Source organism: Rhinolophus sinicus, linkage group LG10 (genome assembly GCF_036562045.2).
Source record: "Rhinolophus sinicus isolate RSC01 linkage group LG10, ASM3656204v1, whole genome shotgun sequence".
Classification (NCBI taxonomy): Eukaryota; Metazoa; Chordata; class Mammalia; order Chiroptera; family Rhinolophidae; genus Rhinolophus; species Rhinolophus sinicus.
In genome coordinates, this window is record NC_133759.1 from 54456552 (window position 1) to 54481517 (window position 24966).

The window sequence follows — 24966 nt, forward strand, 5'->3', positions numbered from 1 at the left end:
GAGAGACACCGGGCACATAAAGAAGTGAAGATGCCTGCATTTGGTGAGTACTTTGAGAAGACGCAGCAATGTCTCACAGTCTTACACATTTCAGGGGCAATCCTGCCAGACTTCGTAAACTTTGCATAAACCGGTGGTTTTCAAGTGAGTATGGAAAGAGAGAGGAAGGAAGGCAGGGTCCAAAGGCCAGTAGGCAGACAACGGAAAGTGGAAACAGGAGATTAGGTCTTGACTGGGAGCGAGAAAAGGAATACAGTATCTTTGTGTTCTGGCAAATAGGGCAATTCAATACTTACATTTATTCCATGTGCTAAATTGTTTGCTGAGTCCTCAGAATGAGAAATATTGTTGAGGGAGTAAAGACGAGAAGGGGTGATAGAAAAGCAGAATAAACACGTGCGTTCTAGAGCGGGGTTAAGTGAACACAGTCCACTGCAAACATGCTGGGGAAATTGTACACCATGAGCTCATTTCTCTCACTTTGTTGCTATTTTTTGAAATGCATTCTCAAGTTATCCAGTGAAACCATTCAAAGACATATGAAGACAAGTGATTCTTTTGCCTTGTCTTCACGTCTTTTTATCAGATGTATCCTTCATTGGTCTTAACGTATGCCACTAGGACTCATCCTGACCAATAACAATTCCATGTCATTTTAAGATACATTTTGTATCAGAAACATCTTCCTGCAGCTACTAATGTCATGTCAATTGCACAATCATTCTCAAAGCCATGCAAAGCATAATGACTTGACTTTGTATCTGCTTAACCTTACTTTTTACACTTAAAAATGATTAAGTATGTGTAACTGTTTGGGGGGGAGAATAATATAATAGCATGTCAATCAGGTAACAGTTAAGCTACACTTCGTGGAAAGGAAGGTAATGGTTTCTTCAGAAAGTGAAGTCATCACTGCTTTATTTAACTGACATAATATTTATACCCCAATTTAAAAATGGCAGCTACAAATAGAAGTTGAGAGAGGGTAAATTCTCGAAGGGAATCGAGCCCTGAAGTTTCGCCATTTTAAAAGTTCTACTTTATATGTACATAGCAACGTTGCTGCTGTTAGTAGGATGTGCGTTGTAGGTTAGTTATCACAAACTCTATTTAAAAATGTAAAATTAAGTCAACTCTACCTCTCCCACGACTGCTTCCTCCTGAGAGTGCTCAGTGGCAGGATGCACAGAGCTCTTGCAGAGGGTCCAGGCAGGCAGGTGGTTCTGGGTACCTACACCATGGAAAAGAAATTCCGGTGATTTGGGCCGTCATCTGCATGGCTTCCAGGTACAACTTCCTTACGGACATTCATCACGAATACCAGGATAGATGACTGCACTGGCACTGCTATGAGGACAGAATACACGTACATGTCTCATTTCTGCAGGTAGTATCATCACTCTGCACCAGAGACTGTGGCTCAAGCCGGGCTTAAGAGACTCAGACAAGATCACATGAAGGAAGTGGCAGGATGGTGCCGTGACATTCCATCTTCTTTAGGGTGGTGCAAAAGTAATTGTGGCTTTTGCAATTATTTTTAACCTTTTAATTCCTACTCTCAGACTGTCCTGGCTATATTATCTGACACCCTTCAGGAGCAAACCCTTCCTGGCATTGGAGCTTTCTGTTTTGCAAAAAGATGAGGCCAACCCACAAGTCTGGTAGGAAGAGGACTTCCCCGGTTCTGCAGTGGTCTGTGCCCAATCATCTGGCAGAAGAGTATTTGGTGGGTCACTTTAGTTCCTTTTCTTTGAAACCCTGGTGTCCACAAGACTCTGAAGGAATCTGACAACGGAACGAACATGGGTTTCTCATCCAACTGGCCTGAATTTGAATCCTAGTAACACATTTACTATCTCTGTGTCTTACAGAGCTGCTCAAATGCACTGAGCCTCACCTTCCACCTCTGTCAAATGGGCACAGTAGTATCTGAGGGGTATCTATCAAGAGAATGTTTTTTCTTAATGAGGATAAGGCACCAAGCACAGTTCCTGGCACACGTTAGGAGCTCAGGCAAAGCGAGAACCCTGGGCCCCACCTTACTTCCCGGGATAACTCCGAGGCAGGGAAGTGACAAGGAGGCCAGAGAGACCTCACTGCCCACAAATCACTCAGTGACAACGCTCTAAGCCTCCAGCTGGTCGGCAACTCTCTGCTCTGACCTCTGCCTCTGCTTTTCCTTCACTTGACCTTCTTTGAAATACGAGTATCATAATTATAAACACCTATTCATTTCCTAGGATTTTGTTTAAAGGTAATTATTGTCTTTCTTTATCTAAGGGTTTTGGTTCACATCACGCTGCATGACCTGCTCAGTGCAGTAACTGAACACCCATAATCATTCATTCAGCAAATGTTTACTGCGTTCCGACTCAGGTGTCAGGACTGTTCTCTACAGCAGTAAACATAATAGCCCTGATCCTGCCTTCGTGATGCTTTCATTCTGGTTGGGAAGACAGAAAACAGACATAATAAAAATGCAAAATACACAGTTGGTTAAATAATGCCACACGCTCTGGCAAAACCTAGGGTGGGAAAGGGGATGATGAGTGTTATGAGTTATGGCCTTCCCACACCCCCAAAAAAAGATACGATGAAGTCCTAACCACAGTACCTCAGAATGTGACCTTATTTAGAAATAGGATCCTAACAGATATAGTTAGTTAAGGTGAGGTCATACTGGAGTAGAATGGGCTCCTACTCCAATATGACCGGTGTCCTTATAAGACGATGGCCACATGAAGACAGAGACACACAGGGAGAGTGCCATGCGATGATGAAAGCAGAGACTGGAGTCATGCAGCTACAAGCCGAGGAACGCCAAGGACTGACGGCATCCACCAGAAGTCAGGAGGAGGCAAAGAAGGACTCCCCTCCAGGTTCAGAGGGCACATAGCCCTGGTGATACTAACATTTCAGACTTGTAGCCTCCAGAACAGTGAGACAATGCATTTCTGTTGTCTTAAGCCAGGGGTGTCCCAACTTTTTTCAACGTTTTTTACCAAGGGCCATATGCGGTAAAATACACAAACAGCCGGGCCACTCACTCGAGGTGAAGTACGTATTGCCTCACCTGGATTATTTAAGTAAACTAAATATATTTTTGGAATTTGCTGCGGGCCAATTAACAATGGATTGTGGACCGCAGTTGGCCCACGGGCTGCAGTTTTGACACCCCTGTCTTAAGCCATCCAGTTTGCAGTACTTTGTTATGGCAGCCCTAGGAAACTAATATAGCGAGTTTGGGGAAATTGTTGCATTTTAAGCATAGAGATCTCACTGAGAGGGTAACATTTCAGGAGAGGGCTCAGTGAGGCGTAGAGATTGCTCTGGATGAAGAAAGTTCCAGGCAGAGGGAACAGGAAGTGCAAAAGTCCAAGGCAGGAGAATGCTTGGTATGTTAGAACAGCACAGCTCAGAGGTCAGTGTGGCTGAGCAGGGAGGGGAGAGTGGTAGGAGACAAGGTCAGAGCCACAGCAAGGAGATGGAGGGAAAAGGAAGGAAGGAAAGAAGGAAGGCGGGGGAGGGAAGGAGGAAGGGAAGAAGGAAGGAAGTCCATCACCAGTTCTTGAGTACATTTAAACTGGTCACAGATGGTTGTTTTTTTTAAGGTTGAAACTGAAAACTATGTTTTAATAATCAGTGAGACCATCACGTCATTCCTTCCAGCTTGGCTCAGCTGGGAGGACTGAATTTAAGTTCAACCAGCAGAGGGAACCACCTGTCATTTAGAGCACTGAGCCCTGGGCCAGGAGAAAACCAGACCACCAGTTGCATCATCTTCAGCACGTACCAGCGCCTCTGGAACCACAGGAAAGAGGGTACACACACTTACAGACAAAGTAAACTAAAAGCGTGCCATGAACATTTTTCCAACTTTGCTAAAAGCTTCATTGTAATTTTCTAGAATCAAGGGAACAATATGCTTGATTAGGTCTTCAGCAGACTTATCAATTTTGCTTCTCATATTTCTCTCCTTGAAGTAAGTTTGCCATTAACCTTATATGTTCTAGAGCTTGAGATTAAATTTTTTCCCGTCCAAAATTAATTTTTTGGTTTTAAAAAAAGTTAGCTTTATGATAATTTTTGCCACTAATAACGAAAAGGTACTCTTTGACACAAGGAGGTCATTCTTAAAGATGCTAGAAGTCTAAAAGAATGTTCCTTCTCTTCCTGAAGCAAGAATGTGTGGAGGAAAAAGCTTGCAGGAAAGGTCAGTAATTATAAAGTGAAAGCCCAAAAGATGCTTCCCCCGAGTCAATATTGTGCGTTTAAAAATGCCCTATATGTATAATTACTTGAGGGACCTTACAGCCTTGAAGAAGCAGTTAGCCAAACCCATAAAGAAAAATCTGGGAAACCCCACATCTTTACGTAACTCAGCTGGGAGGCAGAAGACACCAATTCGATGCTGGATCTGCCTCAATTGCTTCGCCCATCACAGCCCTAATATTTAAATATAATCCCTTTGTGTGTACCATCCTACAGATGGGGTTTGAGTTGGTTTCTATCAATAAAACAAACAAAGTAGAAAGGGAATGTTATGAATAAGTTACCAATGTAAATGTGCTGTTTTATGCATTTGAATTTGGGTGACGATAAACATGATTCCACACATGGAAATTAGACTTTTCAGAGCTACTACACTGAATCATTTAATTTGTCTGAGTAAGTACTTATAATAATATGGCTGCTCTGCACTGCAATAAACATTGGCTTTTCAAATGAACAAATGAAGTATGTGATCACTCCTTGCAAATGGAACTGCAGCAAAGGGCTGTGCACCAAGGAAGATGGGAGAAAAACACAGGCCACTCCAATCCCCCGAAAATGAAAACAAATCATCATATGGCCTCTGGTTCCACAGTTTCTGCTCTTGGCTGGAAACACGGCTGATGCCTTACAATGAAATGATGGCGGACTACAGCTATTTTGCATCGTCAAAAGGTAACTTATCACACTATTCAGAACACTATCTTTTCATTCCTCCAGATCATATATTGAAGATGATTTAACAAAATAGCATAAGGAGACAGTTTTGCATAGTGGTTAAGAATGTGCATTTGAATCCTGGGCTCTACCAACCAAATAAGTGTATGACTTTATCTAAATCATCAGTCTTTTTCGTGCTCATTTTCCTCATTAGGAAAGGGGGGATAATAACTTTGCCTTCCTCATAAAGCTATGAGGGGGACAACTTATGGAAAGGGCCTGGAACATGGTTAGAATTCAAGAGTAGTTGCCATCCCTTCTTTTTTATCATCATCATTATTACCATGTTTAACCGTGTCCTCATTGTCATCCATTATCCTCATTTTCATCCATTATCCTAATTTTCACAGTAAAGGAGACCATCAACAAAATGAAAAGGCAACCTACTGAATGGCAGGAAATAATTGCAAATCATATATCTGATAAGGAGCTAATATCCAAAATATACAAAGAACTCAGACAACTCAATAGCAAAACAACAAACAATCTGATTAAAAAACGGGCAGAGGACCTGAACAGACATTTCTCTAAAGAGGACATACAGATGGGCAATAGACTTATGAAAAGATGCTCAACAGTCATTAATCATCAGGGAAATGCAAATCAAAACCTCACACCTGTCAGAATGGCTATTGTCAAAACGTCTACAAATAACAAGTGTGGACGAAGATGGGGAGAAAAGGGAACCCTCATGCACTGTTGGTGGGATTGTAAACTGGTGCAGCTGCTATGGAAAACAGTATGGAGTTTCCCCAAAAAATTAAAACTAGAACTACCATCCAACAATTCCACCTCTGGGTATTTATCCAAAAAATAAAAATAAAAACATTAATTCGAGAAGATATATGCACTTTTATGTTCACTACAGCATTATTTACAGTATCCCAGCTATGGTATCAACCTGGAATGTCCATCACTAGATGAAGGGATAGAGAAGACGTGATACACACACGTGTGCGCAAATATTACTCAGCCATAAAAAAGAATGAAATCTTGCCATTTTCAACAATGTGGATGGACCTTGAGGGCATTATGCTAAGTGAAATAAGTCAGAGAAGGAAAAATACTGTATGATTCCTGCCATATGAGGAATGTAAAAAAACAAAAGCAAGCTCGTAGACACAGAGAACAGATTGGTGGGTGCAAGCGGTAGGGGAAATGGGAGAAAATGGGTGACTCTTTTTAGTTTAAATAAATTGAATTAAAAACATTTTTTTAAAGCACAACTCACCACATTGTTTGGTAATTAATTGCTTTCATTTCCTTACAGTATTTATTGAGTATCTAATAAGCGTCTGACACTATATTAGGGGCTGGGGTCCTAAGATGATCAAAATCGAACATGACCTCTACCTCCTGGAAGTTATTAAAGGAGATGGACATGAGTCAAAGACTCCCATGAGGAGTGTACCTTTTCCACCTGAGGGAAGAGCTCTAAAGGGGAAGGAGTAGATCATTCTAGGAGATACTAAAACAAAGGAACTTGAATTAAACTGGAGACCTACAGGGTGAGAAGGAAGTGAACTAAGGGTTTTCTAAGGGGAAAGAACACAACGTTCAAAGGCATGGAGCATAGAGTGTGTCTTCATTGTTACTAAAAGTCAGTGCAAAATTGTCCACTGAATAGTTCAATTTAATTGAACAACTATATACCAAACACCTGCTATGATCCAGGCACTGTGCTGAGCCCTAGGTCACAAGAGTAAGCAAGACTGACCCTTGTCCTCACCCTTACCTCCCAATACCTACCTATTCCTCTGTGTAAAAAATGCACTGAAGTCAATATTGAGTTTGTAACCAATAAATGCCACCTTTAGCTTTTATCCTGAAGAAATTCCATCTGCATGGAAAAACTGTAACGCTTTCCATGCTAGGACAAGAAATGCTGCATAAACCAAGTAATTCCCTTTCTGCTTTGGGGGCCAGCAAATCTACAACCATTCAGTTCATTCCATGGGCCTACCAACTTATACTACTGTGTTTCCCCGAAAATAAGATCTAGATGGACCATCAGCTCTAATGCGTCTTTTGGAGCAAAAATTAGTATCAGACCCGGTCTTATTTTACTATAATATAATACCGGATCTTATATTAATTTTTGCTCCAAAAGTCGCATTAGAGCTGATGGTGCGGCTAGGTCTTATCTTTGGGGAAACATGGTAGTAAAGATGGTCAATTGTTAACTGTTCTATTACTTGCATACTACCTTTAATTTAGTAAGCGGCCTCAAATTCTTTGGGATAATTGAGAGGGGAAAGAAGGGAAAGGAAAAGAGGAACAGGAGGGCAAGTTTATTGAGGCCTGGGCATTGTCCAATGCACCTTTTGCAGTTTCCATGGTAGCAAACATGGGCTGAATGAAAAGCAGTTAATAACTTCTGATTGGTGAATGGATAAATGAAGAATACAAAGATTCCTGGATCAACTTGGGTTCAATGATGGGGGAGAAAAAGTGAAACTTGCTTAAATCTCTCTAATCTCCATTTGAGAGCAAAAGCTCAACAAAAGTAGCTGAAAAGTTCAGCATAATTGTCACTTTAAAGCAGCTCAATAACCAAACAGAAAAACCAGGGAGACCACAAGGAGAGAGTGCTAAGAGATCTTCAAGGTATTATTAGAGATTTGTTTCAGGGAACAAGGTCCTTGTAACAGAACATTTCTCTTTCTTACTCTAGTGCTAGCCAAAACAAGAGAAATGTTGTAGTTTTAACTGACATCTAAGTAATGGAAAAAGTGTTAAGCTTCTTTATGACGAAAAGGAAATATATTTGTAAGTCTATTTCCTAATGTTGTCTCAGTTATTTTGGGAGGGGGGAAGACTGTTAGTACTTTTATTTCAAAATTCCACATTGGGAAAACGAAATTATAATATAATCTATCTAGTTAACTATCAGGAAGTGGGGGAACAATTAGAAGTTTGGAATATACCTACTGTATCAGTATTAGGGAACTGTAGAGTTATGTCTTATTCGTGGTCAAATCTGTCCAATTCACAAGAAAACAATGAAGGTTACATTTAAGAAGGTCTTAAACATCTCAACCTTGTTGTTATTAGCTCAGCACATTAATGAGATTTTTAAAATTAATCTTCAATCATGAACTGTGTTGATATCACAGCAGTAATATCACAGCATAAGTGGTGTAGCTCTTGCTTCAAGCAGCTGGCTAGGACCAGTTTCATGATGCTTCCATTCTTGTGGCAGGTAGAAAATTAAATCATTTATGTCTTCTCCTAAGACTAAATCATTTCTGTATTCCTAAAAAATTCTTCAGTGCTAATGAGTACACCACTTCCCCGACTAGTGGATAAACTGAAAAGAAAATGATATTAAGTGATGGTATTTGAGGAAACAGTTAAAAGGAGAAACTCAGAAAAATAAGACTGTGAAGACATATAATGAGATTCGCAAAACGGCATGGTGATGGAAGGAGGGAGTCACAGCTGAATAACGTGCATTTTTAAAAGGTAAGTTATTCCTTAAAGCAATTATCAAAATGTGAGAGTTCCTCTCACGGTTCTCAACCTTATACTCTGAAAGGGAACTTCTTATAATTCAAGACTAAGAGAGCCAATTACTTCAGCACCACGCTACATCCTAAATCTCGGGACTTGGCAGTTCAAAAAAACTCTTAGAAAGTGTTCTTATAGAATCTTCACTAAAAACTCTGACTTTATAAATGTAGACTCTAAAAGGACATATGAAAACCAACCAATTAGACAGCAGAGTAGAGGACAGAGAGCACTGAATAAAAGACCTACCACGTTCAGTTGTACCTCCAGTGCTAACTAGTTCTGAGACTTAGGTCACATTTATAATAAAAATCATAATCATAAAAATTAATAATTACACAGCACCTAGTGTGCCAAGGATTTTCTATTAGGTACTGTATCGACTGTAATCCTTAGAGAAATTATCATGATGCCATGTTGGAGAAATGAGTTGAGGAGCTTGTCCAAGACCACCTGGCCCTGAGTGGTGGGGTCGGGATTCTGAGGGGAGCAGAGTTTTCCACCCTAAAATATGCCTTTTGGGATCTTGATTATTTTAAGCTGGTTATTTTTAAGAAACAAAGACTCCGAAAGACACTTTGATCTTCCCCCTAACTACTGAAAAGAATTTAGATACAGGGCCTGCTTCAGGAAGGGAAATACCATCGATAACTATAGTTTAACAGGAACTATAGGGCAGAGCCTAGCAAGGCCCATTGGATCCATGTTCTCTAAAACTCATGAGGCAAGACAGAATAATGGAAAATCCTCCGGTTTTAATGTGATTTTGTGGCCCAGGAGAACAGCGTCTTCTCTAAGCTACAGATTCTCAGAAAACACGATTTGCTTACAGGCAGTCATAAGGATTCGAGATAATACTAGAGCCACTGGCTTGCAGTAAAAATAATGCTAACTAACATTTACATAATGCTTACTATGTGTCATGCACTAAGCATTTTCACATGTTAAATCATTCAATCTTCACCATGACCTTAAGAATACTATAATTTTTATTCCCATTTCATAGATGAACAAACAGAGGCAGAGTGACTTGATTTAAATCACAGTGACTAACTGCAGATCTGGGATTCCAATCCAGACAAACTGACTCACTCAACAAACTGATATGCGAATGACCTCTGTTGTCCCTTAAAGTCTATGTCAGTCTCACCCAGACTAAGATAAACTCAGGAGGCTGAAACAATCCACAAGTATACCCAGGGCCCTGCCTACTTCCAGCATTCAGCAACTTCAATAGGAAGTAGCTACAGAGATGTGTCACATACATCACACACCCAGTATGTGGTTAGGACTTGCTTTTTTCTGTTTTCTGGCTGATGGCTCCCTTCATGTGAATATGATGTTGATTTAGGTTTACTAATGAAAAGAGAGGCTCCATAAACGTTTTTCCTGCTTTCAATATGGGAGCAATTTAATCGTATTCAGTTAAAAAAATCATTTGAATAATTTTTTATTTAACCCAATATCTAAAAATATTATCTCAACATATAATACAAATTAATATTTTAGCTTTCTTATATGAAGCAGTCAAAATTCCAAGTGTGTTTTACATTCACTGCCCATCTCCAATTACAATAACCACATTCCCAAGCCCAGTAGCCACAGGCTGCTGGTGGCTACCATATTGAACAAGGAAGGCAGCATAGAATGATGGCTTGAGGAAAGTCCTGGTTGTTGATATTTCTGGTTCTCTTTTCTAGGACTGGTCAAATTCCCCAGAAAAGTGTCTTCCAATCTCCTGCCTCTGGTATGTAAGCCTTGCTGCCACTGTTTTGGAATTTAAGTGCGAGAAAAAGTGGGAGCCCCATTAAGTTCACTTTCACTAAAACACCCTGTTTTCATCCGCGTACCCGTCCTCAGCTATGCCTGGTGACCTCATTCACACACCCTGTGGTTCACCAGCTTCAGCCTTCCTCCTGTGGGTGCCGGGTGCAGGGAGGGTGAGAGAGGCAGTTCCCAGGCTATGAAGGCTACGTAAGGATTCGGAGGATATAATAGTCACTCATTTTTTTCAGCATCTTTTTAATATTCCTTCACTCCCACAATCATGGATGTACGATGCCTGACCTCTTCTGGAATCACCAATGTTTGACCCTTTCTGGAATCTCAATTTAGATTTCATCTTTTTTCTCCATCCAAATCAGTTTCTGAACTTCTAAGGCAGCTTCTACAATTATGTTTGTTATCTTCTCCCCTATTCTTTTTGTTGATATTCCTCTCCCCATTTTAATTATTTTTTAATTGACATAACTGTAGATTCACAAGCGAATTCTTAGAAGAAATCTAGAGAGACTCCATGTACACTTTACCTAGTTTCTCCCAATGGTAACATCTTGCAAATCTATAGCACAATAATAACAAACCCAGGATAGTGACATTGACACAATCAAGATCCAGAATATTTCCATCACCACAGAATCCCCATATGTTGTCCTTTTGTAGCCACACCCATTCCACCGGCCCCATGCTTCCTTGTTAGCTCTGACAACCACACATTAGTTCTCCATTTATACGATTGTGTCATTTCAAAAATGTTATATAAATGGAATCATACAGTATGTAATGCTTTGGGATTGGCTTTTCCCCCCCTCAGCCTAAATCTCTGAAGATTCAGGCAAGTACCTGCGTGTGTCAGTGATTCACTGCTGAGTAGTGCCCCATGGCATGGATGTACCACTTTGTGGTTACCCATTCACACACTGAAGGATGTCTGGGTTGTTTCCAGTTTGGGGCCATTACAAATAACGCTTCTATGAACACTGATGTACATTTCTTTTCTTTCTTTGAGCTAACTTTTCATTTCTTTGTGCTAAATGCCCAGGAGTATGGTAAGGTACATATTTAGTTTTATAAGAAACTGCAAAACTATTTTCCAGAGTAACTGTACCATTTTACATTCCCACCAGCAATATATGAGCAATCTAATTTCTCTGCCTCCTATTTTTAATTTTAGCCAGTCTGATAGGTAGGTAGCTATATCTCACTGTGGCTTTAATTTGCATTTCCCTGATATCTAATAATGTAGAACATTTTATTTTTGTTTGCTTTCTTTTTGTTCTCTCTGGTTTGTGTTTTCCCATTTTCTTTATCCTGCCTTCCTGTAGGCAATTTGAACATTTTTTTGAATAACACTTTGATTTATCTAACGTGTTTCTGAGTCCATCTCTTTGTATAACTTCTTTAATGGTTGCTCTAGGTTTTACCTTATATATTCATAAATTATCACAACCTATTGGTGTATTTTACAAGTTCTAGTGAAGTATGAAAACCTTACCTCCTCTTATGTACCTTTAGCATCTCCTATTTATAGTATAATTATCGTAAACATTTCCATCCTTTGCATCCATAGCAGAGTATTGTAATTTTCGTTTCAATCTTCAAACATAATTTAGAAATCTCAACGGGAACAGATAAGTCTATTGCATTTATCAAGATTATTGTTTACTGTGCTTTTTCTTCTTCCCTGGTGTTCCAGGTTTCCATTTTTAAAAAAGTATTTCCTTTCTGTTATCAATTCTTTTGAGTAGCTCTGCTAGTGACAAACTCTGTTAGTTTTGCTTCATCTGAGAATATTTTGACTTCCCTTTCACTCCTGAAGAGTATGTTCAGTAGTTATAGGATTCTGGGTTGACTGTGGGTTGACTGTTACTTTCATTCAGTACTTGAGAGCTTGAAGTTGCTGAGTCTCGGCAGAAACTCAAAAATAAGACATGTATGGAGAGCTAAAAATACATATATAATGAACTGGATCCTACTGAGTTGAAATGTCACCAGGCTACATGGAACTCTGATTCTGCCAGGAGAAACAGACTTGTAAAAAATAATTACAATTACATGTGAGAACTGCAAAAATACAGGTACGTACTGGTTGTGGTGCTGACACAGAAAGAGTGAGTGGCACTGTTTGGGAGAATCCACAGAAGTTTCTCAGAGGATGTGTGCGAGCTGGATTTTGAAGGTTAGGTAGTAAAAGCAGTTGCTAAGCAGAGGGGGAAACATATTGCAAAACCCCTGAGGGAGGAAGTAAAGGTGGCACATCTGGGAAATGATACAAACTAATGGCTGGCTGAAGTACAGGACATCTATAGAAGCAAGGGAGGTGACGTGGGAAGACAGGTAAGGGAGGGATGCTGAAGGCCGTCATCCTCCAACAAGGAGTTTAGACCTTATCCTACGTGCCACAGGCAGCTGCCAAACAGATGAAACTAGGAAATATCCATAGCAATGATTGCTACTATTACACCTTTTTAAAGTAGCTTATCACTGAATTATGAATGTTATCTTTATCTTAATATGTACCAAAATTTAGTTTCTGTACTGGTAGGATGTGTGAGTGGCCAACAGAAACAGAAGACTCCGCTGAGTCCTTGCCTTCTACCCTCCATTTCAACACGCTCCGCCCTGCCTGACAAATGATTTCAGTGTCTCTGTGAGCAATGAATGAAGCCGCCTGGGATGAGATCATGGCTAGATGGCAGCACACTAAGGGAAGACTTTCAGCTTTCCTGGAGCTTTGAATTCCCTGGCTTTTGTCAGTTTTTGTCAAAACATTAACATTACTTAATGTATATTTTACATTATTTACTAAATGAAAAATTTCCAATGCCAGCGGCTGAGAAAAAAATAGCAGAGTTATGCACCGCCTGTCAAGTTCACTCACAGAACTCCAGAAATGCCCAAGGGACCTTCAGAGACAGGCTCCACTGCCCATGCCCATGTATGACGACCCTTTGCCCAGCCACATACCCTCCTCACCCAGTATGAGCATCTAAGTGCATTCTAGAACGGAGATGAAATTCTTGTCTGGCTTCGCATAGGTGGGTACCACTGGTTATAACTGCTGTCATACTTCTCGTGAAAAATGATTTCAGAAAGGGTAGAAACAAATAAAGAGGAGAATAAAAGATCTTCCTATGAAAACATAAGTGCTTTAACCATGGTCTTATTTCCTTTCCATTCCAATAATTAAAAAGAAATGTCATATTGAATGCCACTGAAGTATATACTTAAAAATTGTAAAAGTGGCAGGCTTTATGTTATATATGCTTTTCCACACACACACACACACACACACACACACACACACACACACACAAATATTGCCAAAGGAAACAAAGACAAAAGAAAGAAAATGCATGAAAAAAGTGCCACATGCATGCTGCCTCTCAGAGGCAGACATCAGCCCTGCCTAGGACAGGAGAAAGGCAAGACACACCTGTGTACTTAACCTATGTTAGACCTGATGGTGAAGGTGCTTCTGTTGGGTTAGGAGCTCTCTAGCACTCAGTGTTCTTTGAAGAAAAACTATTCTTCAGAGTTTGATGGCCTTGAAAGAAATGTCAAACTTTTTTAAAAAGAAAGAGAAAGTATGACCATTTCCATGGAAAATGAAGACATGAACTGGAATGTTAACAGACAGGAAGTAAAAAGCCAAAAACTCATTGCCTGTTTAGGTTGATGCACCTCAGAAGGGAAGAACTGTGCTTGCATTCCTTTGCCATTAAAGATAATTTTCTTTAAATTCCCATTTCTGTTATGGTGCGTCCATTGTTTTCTGTTTTGTCCCTATGGCTGCTGTTCTAAAATAAGTTAGTTATATGAATATAAACCAGAATCTATATATGTTCTAGTTCCATGATCTTTGGTAAACTTGGCAATTTGAATGGATCAATCTTTTCCACAAAGTTCCCTACCTGTGAGAAAGTGTCCCTTGAGAAACCACTCTCCAGTCTTGATAAGTACTGAAATCCCTTCCTACCTGAAGCTTGTTAATTAAATTTCAAAGGTTAAGTCAAGAGACATGAACACAAACCAACCTGGGAATTTGCTTTTCTGAAATATGTATAGTAGCTGTATTTATTTAGAATTGATCTGTACTCTTCCTTCAATTCTCCACATAGGTTTTTATTTCTCCTCATATCCTTCTTAACATCTTTTTCCACACTGTCTTGAGTCCTCTTTCATACAGTTATGCTACAAACTGTACCTGAATTATGTTCAACTAAGCAGAGACTGGCATTTTCTGTAGAAAACCTAAGATCTATCAGAAGGGATCTCCTGAATTTTTGCCACTAATATGACATGACTTTACTGAGGGAACCATCTCATATATGCAATATTCAATATGTGGTCTAATAGATTTGTGTAAGATGCCTAAAATTAAACAAACACAATTACATGAGTTAGTATCATAGTATAATGCATATATACCACACTTGATAAAAAGAAAAAGAAAGAAAATGTCATTGTCTTCATTGCAACAGTCTGTTACTGATTTTCACTTTAGACTCTACTGGTCTTTACCCTCTTTTGTTTTGGGTCTTTATTCTATCTAAAAACCCAAAACCCATTTCTTCTTCCATATGTACTAAGTGGAACCTTAGAATCTTTTAAGGATCCAACAGATTTGTGGATACTTAACTATCGTGTTATAAATGGTCTCGTTTAGAAGTAACGAAAGTTAAGATTGCAGCAGTAAAGGACAAGCTGTCAATCTATTATACAAATTCCTGTTGAAAAGTAACTACATGCATTGTGTATTAACATAATTTATTAGGACAATTAGAACGCATCCTTGTTGTTTTTTAATTAGATTATTCCCTGTTCTGGTAATTACACCAGACAAGGGAGAATAATAGTTTCAGGATTTTAAGATCATCTGTAGACTATGTGGAAAGAGAATAATCAATAATGCTAATCTACTGGAACACTTAAATTCCCAGAAAGAGATCTTTTATCATGAGCAATCCTTTGTGTAATCAGCATTATTTCTCAATGTCTATGCTCATCTTTCCCAAAGTTGAAAAGTAAAGATGCTGACCAATAGCAGACATTCATTATTCCACTGCTAGAAACCTGGTCAGGTTGAGTCACCTCTGGCCTTTAGTGGCTCAGACATCGCTTCACTCCTTTACAAAATGCCAACGAAGAACCACAAATGAAGGATTTAAGATTCCATGCAGAGCAGCAAACTGGCGTCTGAATGTCTAACAGGAAGAAGACAAGATTTTGAAGCTTTGCTCCTAGGTGAGGAATCATAAACATCCTCAATTTAAAAATATATTTGAATAGATGTAAATGTTCTTATAAATGAGAACACAATTGAATATTTAAAAATTGATAACCGGCAACATTTCTATACTTGAAGATATTATTGGCAGAAATTAACTGTATGACAGGGAAGCAGCTGGCTTTCAGGAATGGGCTGGGGCCTTTACAGGTACGTTGAATTACTGTCTCTGGTTTTATGTTTTAGAAACCACAGGGAATTCAAATGCTCCAAGGCCTCTCCCATGCCCTATGCAACCATCATCAGGCATGCTAGGAAATCCTAAGCAGCAGGTCCCAGGACTCCTAGGGTTCAGAATCTCTAAAAAGTCATGAGTTGACATATTCTTCAAGGACCACCCCACGGTTGAGTGGAGTGGTGCTAGGATACATAGAGTGGACACCAGTGAATCTGAAGTTCTCTGCAGCAACAGGCAACATAAATTTCCCACCAGGAGCCCAGATTACAGGAATCTCAGCCTTATTGTTGACGTGTCTGCCTCAGTCAATGCAAAGTCGTAATGAGACCATGTCTAGACAGTATTGATCTCCCACCAGAAAAAAAATAATTCAGAGTGTGACTTCTTTTCTAGCTTAGTCCAAATGACGCCCAAATCAGGATCATTTATTTACACATTCTAGCACTCTCCCTAACCGGAGATATTTTATCACCTAGGCACCCAAGGGCACACATAGTTTTCTTTTCAAGGTATATATGAAATTTTTGATATTCAAATAGCAAAAAATAAAGTTATTTATGCCTATTAAATAATATAGAGAAATTAGATGAGTTTTTATGTATCTTTTTTACCTTGCTAGGCAAAGAAGACAGACCTTAAAAAAAAAGAGATCCACATATGCTGAAAGGATGAAAACTCAAGGTGACGTGGACGAAATGTCTAAAGGAGAAATCCTCAGCTTACGCCTTCTGACAGATTTTCCATGCAGCCGGGTAGTTTAGGAGCAGAGGCATCCCGACAACTTTGCTCTCCATTCCAGGTGGCAAGACGTGGTTCTCCATAGAAGCACCTCTTTAAATTGTCTAGGGGTGCTGCTAGGAACTTAGAGCTCCCCGCTACTCTGATCTCAGACTGGTAGATTCATGAGGCAGAAAGAATACTATGCTAGAGGCATCAAAGATCTGCATTTGAGAGCCCTGTAGTCAGGCATTCCAAAGCCAGGCTGAGAATGGGATATACCCCCAGAAAATCAGGAGGAAGATAACATGGAAGGGGTGGCTGGTTAGCTCAGTTGGCTAGACCATGATGTTAATACCGTGTGTCCCCAAAAATAAGACTGGGTCTTATATTAATTTTTGTTCCAAAAGATGCATTAGGGCTTATATTCAGGAGATGTCATCCTGAAAAATCATGCTAGGGCTTATTTTCCGGTTAGGTCTTATTTTTGGGGAAACATGGTAACACCAAAGATGACAGTTCGATCCCTGCATGAGCCACTGTGAGCTGCGCCCTCCTCAAAAAAATAATTGAACAAATAAGATACATGTAGGGAGTTTAAAAGCTCCCCCGATATGTGATGGTGAGCTAGGAATGGAAACCTCATCTGCAATGGGGAACCCGAGAATTACCTCTCACTCTGGGGCTGAAATGAAGCTGTCATGCTGAGGCATCTGGGTGGTTCCAGAGGATGGAAAGTCTTATAAGGCAGATTTTTGTGTGTCATTGAAGAAAAATGAAACAACCACCTTATTATGTTGGAACCGTATCAAGGTTCAAACCTATCCTTGGAAGAATATTAAATAGAAACACAATCCTGAGAGAGACTGCCTCCACTATAAATAGTTCCTTTAAAATGCTACATAGAGACAAAATTATCATTTCTGTGCTGCTAACCAAAATAGTTTTACAAGTCTTGGAAATATGTTGCCCTCTAAAGCGACCAGAAGAAAGTTCCCTCAGTCTACTAAGAGTTCTTACTGTGCTGGATTTTGATCCTTCTCAGCATTCACTCCCCAAACTAAAATTCAAAAGGCTAACATAGTGACACCTGGATAATAGAAACCTTACCTATTGATAGCACAAGCTACTTCCCCAAATGGACTGTGCATAATTTCTTGCAAGTTTAGTAAAAACCCAATCATCATCTGAAAGGAAATGAAGGGAAGCCAATCACGAATTTCCTTTTCCCTGTGTACATGAAAGAAACAAGAGAATGACGCCATGTTCTCCTTCTCTTCTCATTCAAGGAAGGCGACGAGACGAGGGTTCTGGGTTACAGGACACAACTGTGGCACTTTTCCAGGACAAAGGTTAATTTGCAGGCTGCCTCAGTCCTAACACACTGAGGTTAAGCAAGAACAGTACGCATGTATACCTTCTTAGTTACCAAGAGGGAGAGAGAGAGAGAAGTAAGAAATAAAACTTGGACATTTATTTAAAAGATGTGCAACTTATTTCAAAATAAGGCAAGAGCAGTAGTGATTTCGGATAATTTTGTTGGAGAAACTTAACTCTCTAGGAAAGTATGGAGTTGGCAAATACCTTACAAATAACAGAAAGATATGCTATAGCATTTGGTAGAATCTTACTCAACCATTTTGATTTGGCCAAACGTTAAATTAGCCAGATATATTGGGAGAAAAATGTCTCTATTGATCAGGTGATTGATTTAAAATATTCATGAACTTAGCAGAAGCATAAGGAGTAAGTTCCAGAAACAAGACATACATCATACATATCCAGAGAGAGGAATGACGGCATTTTGTACAAACTGCCAGTTATAAAAACAGTCATGGGGATGGAAAGTACAGTGCAGGGAAAATAGTCAGTAACGTAATAATTATGTATGGTGGGGGGGGTCACTTACCAGGGGGATCACTTTGTCAGTTATGTAAATGTCTAATTACTATGTTGTACATCTGAAACTAATATAATAGTGAATGTCAACCATAATTGAAAACTAAAAAGAAAAAAATCTTGGAGAACAGAGTTTTTTAGGTATTCTATAAATCATTCAATCTGGGGCAGGAAACACCCTATACACATAAACCCACAGCACTCTTATTCCTGCTTCCAGAGTTATAACAGTCTAAAGATGGAACCTATTTCTTAAGACTTCCCAGAATGTGACTCAACACAATGTCTATTTAAAAAAATAAAAAAAAAAGAACTGTTTTCTGACGTTTAATGTCATGTGCTAATTTTTTCCCCAATGACTAACCAAGTATGTCTCACTATTATATAAATCAGTACTTTCTCAATGCTGCAAGCGAAGACAGCTAGCTATTAGTAGCCATGCTCTCTTATAAAAATCAGGCTTCAGCTTTTTCTTTTCAAATGTTATTAGTCATTTCTGCGACTGTCTTCCAAACTTAGTTGAAGTTTTCCTGAATCTTTCAAAACCAGTGCAAGAGCAAGAAGATGTCTTTCCAGGATTAACATGAGGGGTAGAAAGGTTTAGCATTTCCTCTTAATTTATTTCTGAATGCAGCTTGGTCTTCATTAGTGCTACATAGCTGCCTTATTATTCAATGTCCTCTGTGACCCCTAGATCATTTTTCCCTGAGGGTGCATATTTGTTCAGTAACTATATTACAATTTTGTAATCTGCTGAATTTTCTGATATTCTATTCTACATTTGTCCTAAATTAATGAATTCCATTCTTTTCGGCTTCAATGTCCCCTATTTATTAAATTCACTCTGAACATGATGTTTATGTTCAAAGGAATTCATAATTATTTATTCCTGGTTTAGTGTTAACAATGAACTTAATAAGCATTGTATTTAATCAATATTTTTATGTTTACTAAAAAAAAAATTTGGTTAAAATGTTAGTGTTCCAAGCCTTCCTTCCCCACTTATTGTGCTTGGCCTTTCCCCTCACCCACTTTCTAAAGGAAGTCTCATTTTGTTGTGATGCAGAGTTATGTGAATGATAAGAAAAACACAACTGGAAAATTTGGATGAAAATCAGAGGAAAAAAGTCCAAGTCTGCAGCCTTAATAGAAATCATTTATCGATTTAAGAGTAAAGGGGTAAAAGACAGAGAAGCTGGCTCCTGAGCGGTGCAAAGTGAAAGATCGCTGGATAGAGAGGAAGGATGGAAGGGGATTTTAAGAGTTGCCATGTGTAATGAGTACAATGATTTTCAAAGTTCTTGCAGAGACATGAGTAAAATTTAGACTCGCTTTTCCATTAGTTCATGTGCTAAACTGTCTTCTGATTGAGCCACACGAGGCCCCAGCCCTTATTTAGGTCACACAAATATCCTCCGATGCTGATATTTATTCATTTATACCTGGACTTTGGGTTCCTTTTTTTTTAAATTAAAGTTTATTGGGGTGACAATTGTTAATAAAGTTACATAGGTTTCAAGTGTACAATTCTGTAATATATCATCTATATATCATGTTGTGTGATCACCACCCAGAGTCAGTTCTCCTTTTATCACCATATATTTTATCCTTTTGTTTCCTTTAAATGTCATAAACACACTACAGAAACAAATGTGATCATCCCAGAAATTTTTAAAAGCCCTCACTCCGCTTTAAATGAAGTTCTATCACTTAATTCACACATCAATGTCTGGGTCAATCTAATGACTACATGACTAATTAATAAATTTATATGAAAACATACTGAAAATCAAGTTCTATCTGTTAGTGTCAAATACATAAAAGACACACTGGGAGGCAACAATTGTTACTAATGCAGTTTTATACTATTAGCAACATATCTAAAACAAAAGTTTAAGAAGACAATTAAGGAAAAACCTTGTAATTTGTAGTATAAGCCCCTTATAAGATTACTAAGGAAGTGATAAGCCCGTACGGTTTTATTGCTTTGCCATGCAGATCACACAGTAAAATGTGGCTATAACCTCAACTGAAACATGTGAGCGCTGCATGCCTTTTTTTTTAGTTGAGTCATATTATTAAAAATCTATGTGACCCAACACAGTATTTATTATTCTTAAGGAAGTACATAAAGTAAAAGAAGAACCTGAAGCTAAATTAAAAGTTTATCACCCTTCAGATGAATCTGCAAATTAAACCTGGCACCAAATAAAGATGTACCACATAGCAGGGGTATGCGCTGGGGAACGGAGGATTCAGAAACATACATAAACACACATGCACTAAATGAAACCTCCAAGGCATTCCCAAGGATCTAAGCAGCCTACACACAAATGCAGTGAGGTCCTCTCTTAAGGGAGGGGAGGTGCGTTCAAAAGCCAGAGTCTAAGGCAAATGTTGCATATAGTCCAACTTAACATTGAAGACTATTTAATCACCTGTAGTGTGCAAATTACATTGCTTTGTGTACTCAAGCTTCACAGTAAATATTGAGAGCAAACAATTGAGCTAGGCTACAGAACGGAAGCAAAGAAAAGTCCACCTACAGATATCTGGGTATTCAAATCACCTTGTATTTAAAAAGGAGCTATCAAATCTCCACCACCGAGTCTTTACAGAGTAGGCAATGAAGTATAAATTTGTTTACCAACAGGGCTCATTCCACTGTCTCAACATGAAAGTTTTATAACTTTAATATATGAATAGATGTATTTGTCATCGTCGAGATTAAATAAGGTAACAGATGCAAAAGGACTGCCACAGAACAGGTACTCAATAAACATGCTGGGTTTCCATCGAAGTCTTGTTTTAGCTGACCTACAAACACACTGCTCTTTGACACCTTGTAGAGAAGAACACAGTATCTGCTCTTTTCCAAGTCAGCATTTCCAGTTGGGGCCGCATACACAGCTGTCTGTGCATACTTCAGGCGTGGAGCGGAGCAGATCTTATGCTGGCAGGGTTCTAAGCGGGCATACCCAGTGTGAATCCCTGCACACTGGAAGCATATCTCTATCTTTGGGTCTCATCTCAGCAGATTGGCTCCCTGATTGGGCCTGTTCTTTCCAAAGCCACACACAGCATGTTTGGCTCAAACTATAAGGCTATCAAACGAGAGTCCATTTCTTTTCCAAAAAAGCATTCCTAGCAACTCTACCAGGAATGCACATGGACCCATAAAACCCATTTATTCTTTTCTTAGGTAATGTATCCATCCATGAGTCTCTTTTACCAATGCTTACTTACAATGGGACACCACAAAAATCTGGATGCTGGGGTTCTTTTTCCTTCCTTCTCCTTCCTCCCTTCCTTCTTTGCTTCCTTCAAATGTGTGCCTACAGTAAAACCACAGCAAGAAGGGAAGTCAAGTGGATTTGCCTATTAGTTGACACTTCGTGATATATACTCATGATATATATACTCATGAGTGATATATACTCATTTTTGGTCCTCACATGAACTCCCTCCAGGGTGCTCCTTTATGGAAATAAGGTATGCCAAACGAAACAGAGAACTGGAGGCACGATTGTACCCTTGACATGTGAAGAGAGAATATTTTCTCTCCTGGAATTATGGTGTAATGCAGCTCAGACACTTTCTTTTCCTTTTCCCTGGTTTGTACTTCCTACTTACTGTCACACACCATCCTCGCCATCAGCAAGAGTTTATACGGTGCCTCTGGCTGCAGCCTCTCCGGGGAGCTCCCAAATCACCTACCCCAGATATTATTGGCTTCGGCTCCCCTTGGCATGAGTCTATTTTCCATTCCTCTTCCATGTGAAATCTGCTTCTGATTATTTTTCATATGATGGTTTAGCTTTCTTTTCTTTCTCTTAAGTTGAATTTCTTATTTCTCCCTCTCACTTTTATGCCCTCCTGCACTGAAGCACGGTTCCTCTACATTTACATGGATTTAAATCTCTAACCTTAGAAATTCTTGAGAACTTTGTTATCACATTGCCTTTTCTCCGCTAATTCTTAGCAGTTAACTGAAAAGAAACCCTTGAAATTCCAGGGTTCCTGGCCTCAGCTCTCAGCTCCAACTTTTATCACGTTGTAAGATTGATGAGTAGAGTTAAAGCACATGCTTTCATCCTGGGCCAAACTCTCCAGAGGTGGTCACTCTTCATCCCCCTAAGATTCCAGTTGGGTTTCTTTGGGAGATTTGAAGTACAGGCTTTGGAGTTAGACAGGGGTTCAAATCTTGCCTCTGGCACCTAATTCAAGTACAATCTTGAGCTTCAATGTCCTTGGCTGGAAATTGAGAATACAAATATCTACCTAATAAGATAGTTATGAGGATGAAATGAGGTAATCTTTGTAAAATACACACAATGTCTGGCACGTGGTAAGCATTCCAAAACTTGGTAGCTATTATTTTTATTCCTATAAGTTAAAATATTGGATGGAATGACTTTATCTTCAAGGAAGCTCACAAAGCTGACCTTAGATTAAACATTACTATATTGTTTACTAGACACCAGTCCCAAACACCATTCAGTTCAGTATGTTCACACTTGGGAAGTCAATTAATATTTTGAGTTGAAATTAAGGACAAACAGAGAGTTAAGATGTGGAACTAAGGGAACAGATAAGCAGTCTCATAGATTTGGACATATCATTAAAAGCTTCTATTCTCAGAAAGTACGTATCTTTTAAAATACATTTACTACAGTTACCCATGGAGATGGAATATTTTTATCATCAGTTGCAAAACTGTCCCATGAAAGAGAAAAGTGTGTAATTATAACTAGAGCAGACCTCACATGTTAACCTTTTACATAAAGGAAAAACAGAAAGTAGACATTCAACAAGAGACTGGGAAAAGGGGGGAGAGAAGAAAAGAGAGAGAGACAAAAAAAGAGAAAGAGAGAATGAGAATGAAAACCTAAGGCTTTGATGATGAATACTATTTGGCGTTTGGCCCTTCTACCTACCAGCATAGGTAGGATGATCACACCATTTATGATTGCTGTCAATTCTCTCCATGGAAAATGAACAATGGGACATCTCCCATTTCTCAACACAAACAGAATAAAATTGTCATATATATATGAAATTTATACACACACACACACACACACACTGACACTATACATATATAAGTATACAACATAAATATATACATGTAATATATACATATATACATATATATCATTATGAGCAAAAAATAAAGCTAAATAGCTCAAGTCAATGATGAAATTAATTGGGTCCAATCCACCAAAGTGAGTTTTTTACTCTGGGAGATGCATAAATTCCTTTAAGGCTCAAGAATGAAAAATTCATTGATAGATTCTGATCTCTAAAAAAAGCAGTCTGATCCGCTTCTGTATGAAACAGACCTGCTACTAAATGCTATTTCTGCCACTTGCCTGTTGGGCAAGTTACTCATCCTGTACGTGCTTGACTACCTCCTACCTGAAATAGATACGAAAATATCTGTAAGGATGAGGGTACGAGGCCTTCCAATCTTTTTCACTCTCCCTTCTCCCCCACATCCTCCCAAGGAGCAATTCCTAATCTGATTGGCCAAATTTCAGCATATTGAGTCTTACTAAAGGGCAGGATCTCTGTACAACACAGGTTCCTCCCCCCATTTCCACCTCCTCTGCTCGAACTTAGGTCATGATGTCTTTGTGTAACAAATCAAAAGATGCTAGCCCTACAAATCTTTATCCTGTCACAGGGGCTCCATTAGTCCACTTCAGGGACAAAAGATGTAAACAGATATCATACTCAGGAAAGGTCCAAAAGAAATCTCCTTACAGGTGTAATTTAAAAAACAAACAAGCAGACCTGTACCTTTCTATGGTAGAGTTAATCTTATAACATTTTATACAAATCTTTTCTGGAAGTAGGCTTGATATAAAGCCTAAGAAAAAGAGTAAAACCAATATTCCATAAGTGTTGTGACGATTAATTTTATGTGTCAGCTTCACTGGGCCATAGGTCGCCCAGACATTTGGTCAAACATTATTCTGGGTATGTCTCTGAGGGTATTTTGGATGAGTTTAACATCTAGATTGACAGGCTGAGTAAAGGAGATTTGCCCTCCCCAATGTGGGTGGGCCTCATCCAGTCAGTTGAAGGCCTGAATAGAACAAAAGGCTGACCCTCTCTTAAATAAGAGGAAGTTCCTCTTCCTAGCTGCCTGCAAGTTGGAATATTGTTTTTTTTTACCCTGTCTGAAACTGAAACAATGGCTTTTCCTGGGTCTTGAGCCTGCTCATGTTTGGACTAGAACTATAACCATTTCAGCTTTCTCAGGCCTTTGGACTCAGACTAGAACTATATCATTGACACTCTTGGATCTCCAGCTTGCTGACTGAGATCTTGGGACTTGTCAGCCTCCATAATTATGCAATCCGATTATATATATATATATATATATATATATATATATATATATATATATATATATATATCCTACTGGTTCTGTTTCTCTGGAGAACCCTGACTAATACAAGTGTTCAACTCAAACCCCAAAATTAATAAATTTCTTTATCAGTTTAGCACCTAAATAGTTCTTTAAGAACTATAAGTTTTTTTCACAAGCTAGCATAAGGCACTCCATCAATTACTCTAGAACGCTCTATAGGTG

The 24966-nt window shown here is 39.0% G+C and overlaps 1 protein-coding gene across 7 annotated transcripts in view; it reads right to left on the reverse strand.

Annotated features, from left to right (window-relative positions):
- The window catches only part of FHIT (fragile histidine triad diadenosine triphosphatase), a 1368446-nt gene that overhangs the window by 1013041 nt on the left and 330439 nt on the right, over positions 1 to 24966 (reverse strand). For all 7 annotated transcript variants that reach the window (XM_019728377.2, XM_074313199.1, XM_019728375.2 and 4 more), the window contains one exon: positions 1140 to 1231. The gene's annotated coding sequence lies outside the window, so the exon portion shown is untranslated. The remainder of the gene's footprint in view (positions 1 to 1139; positions 1232 to 24966) is intronic.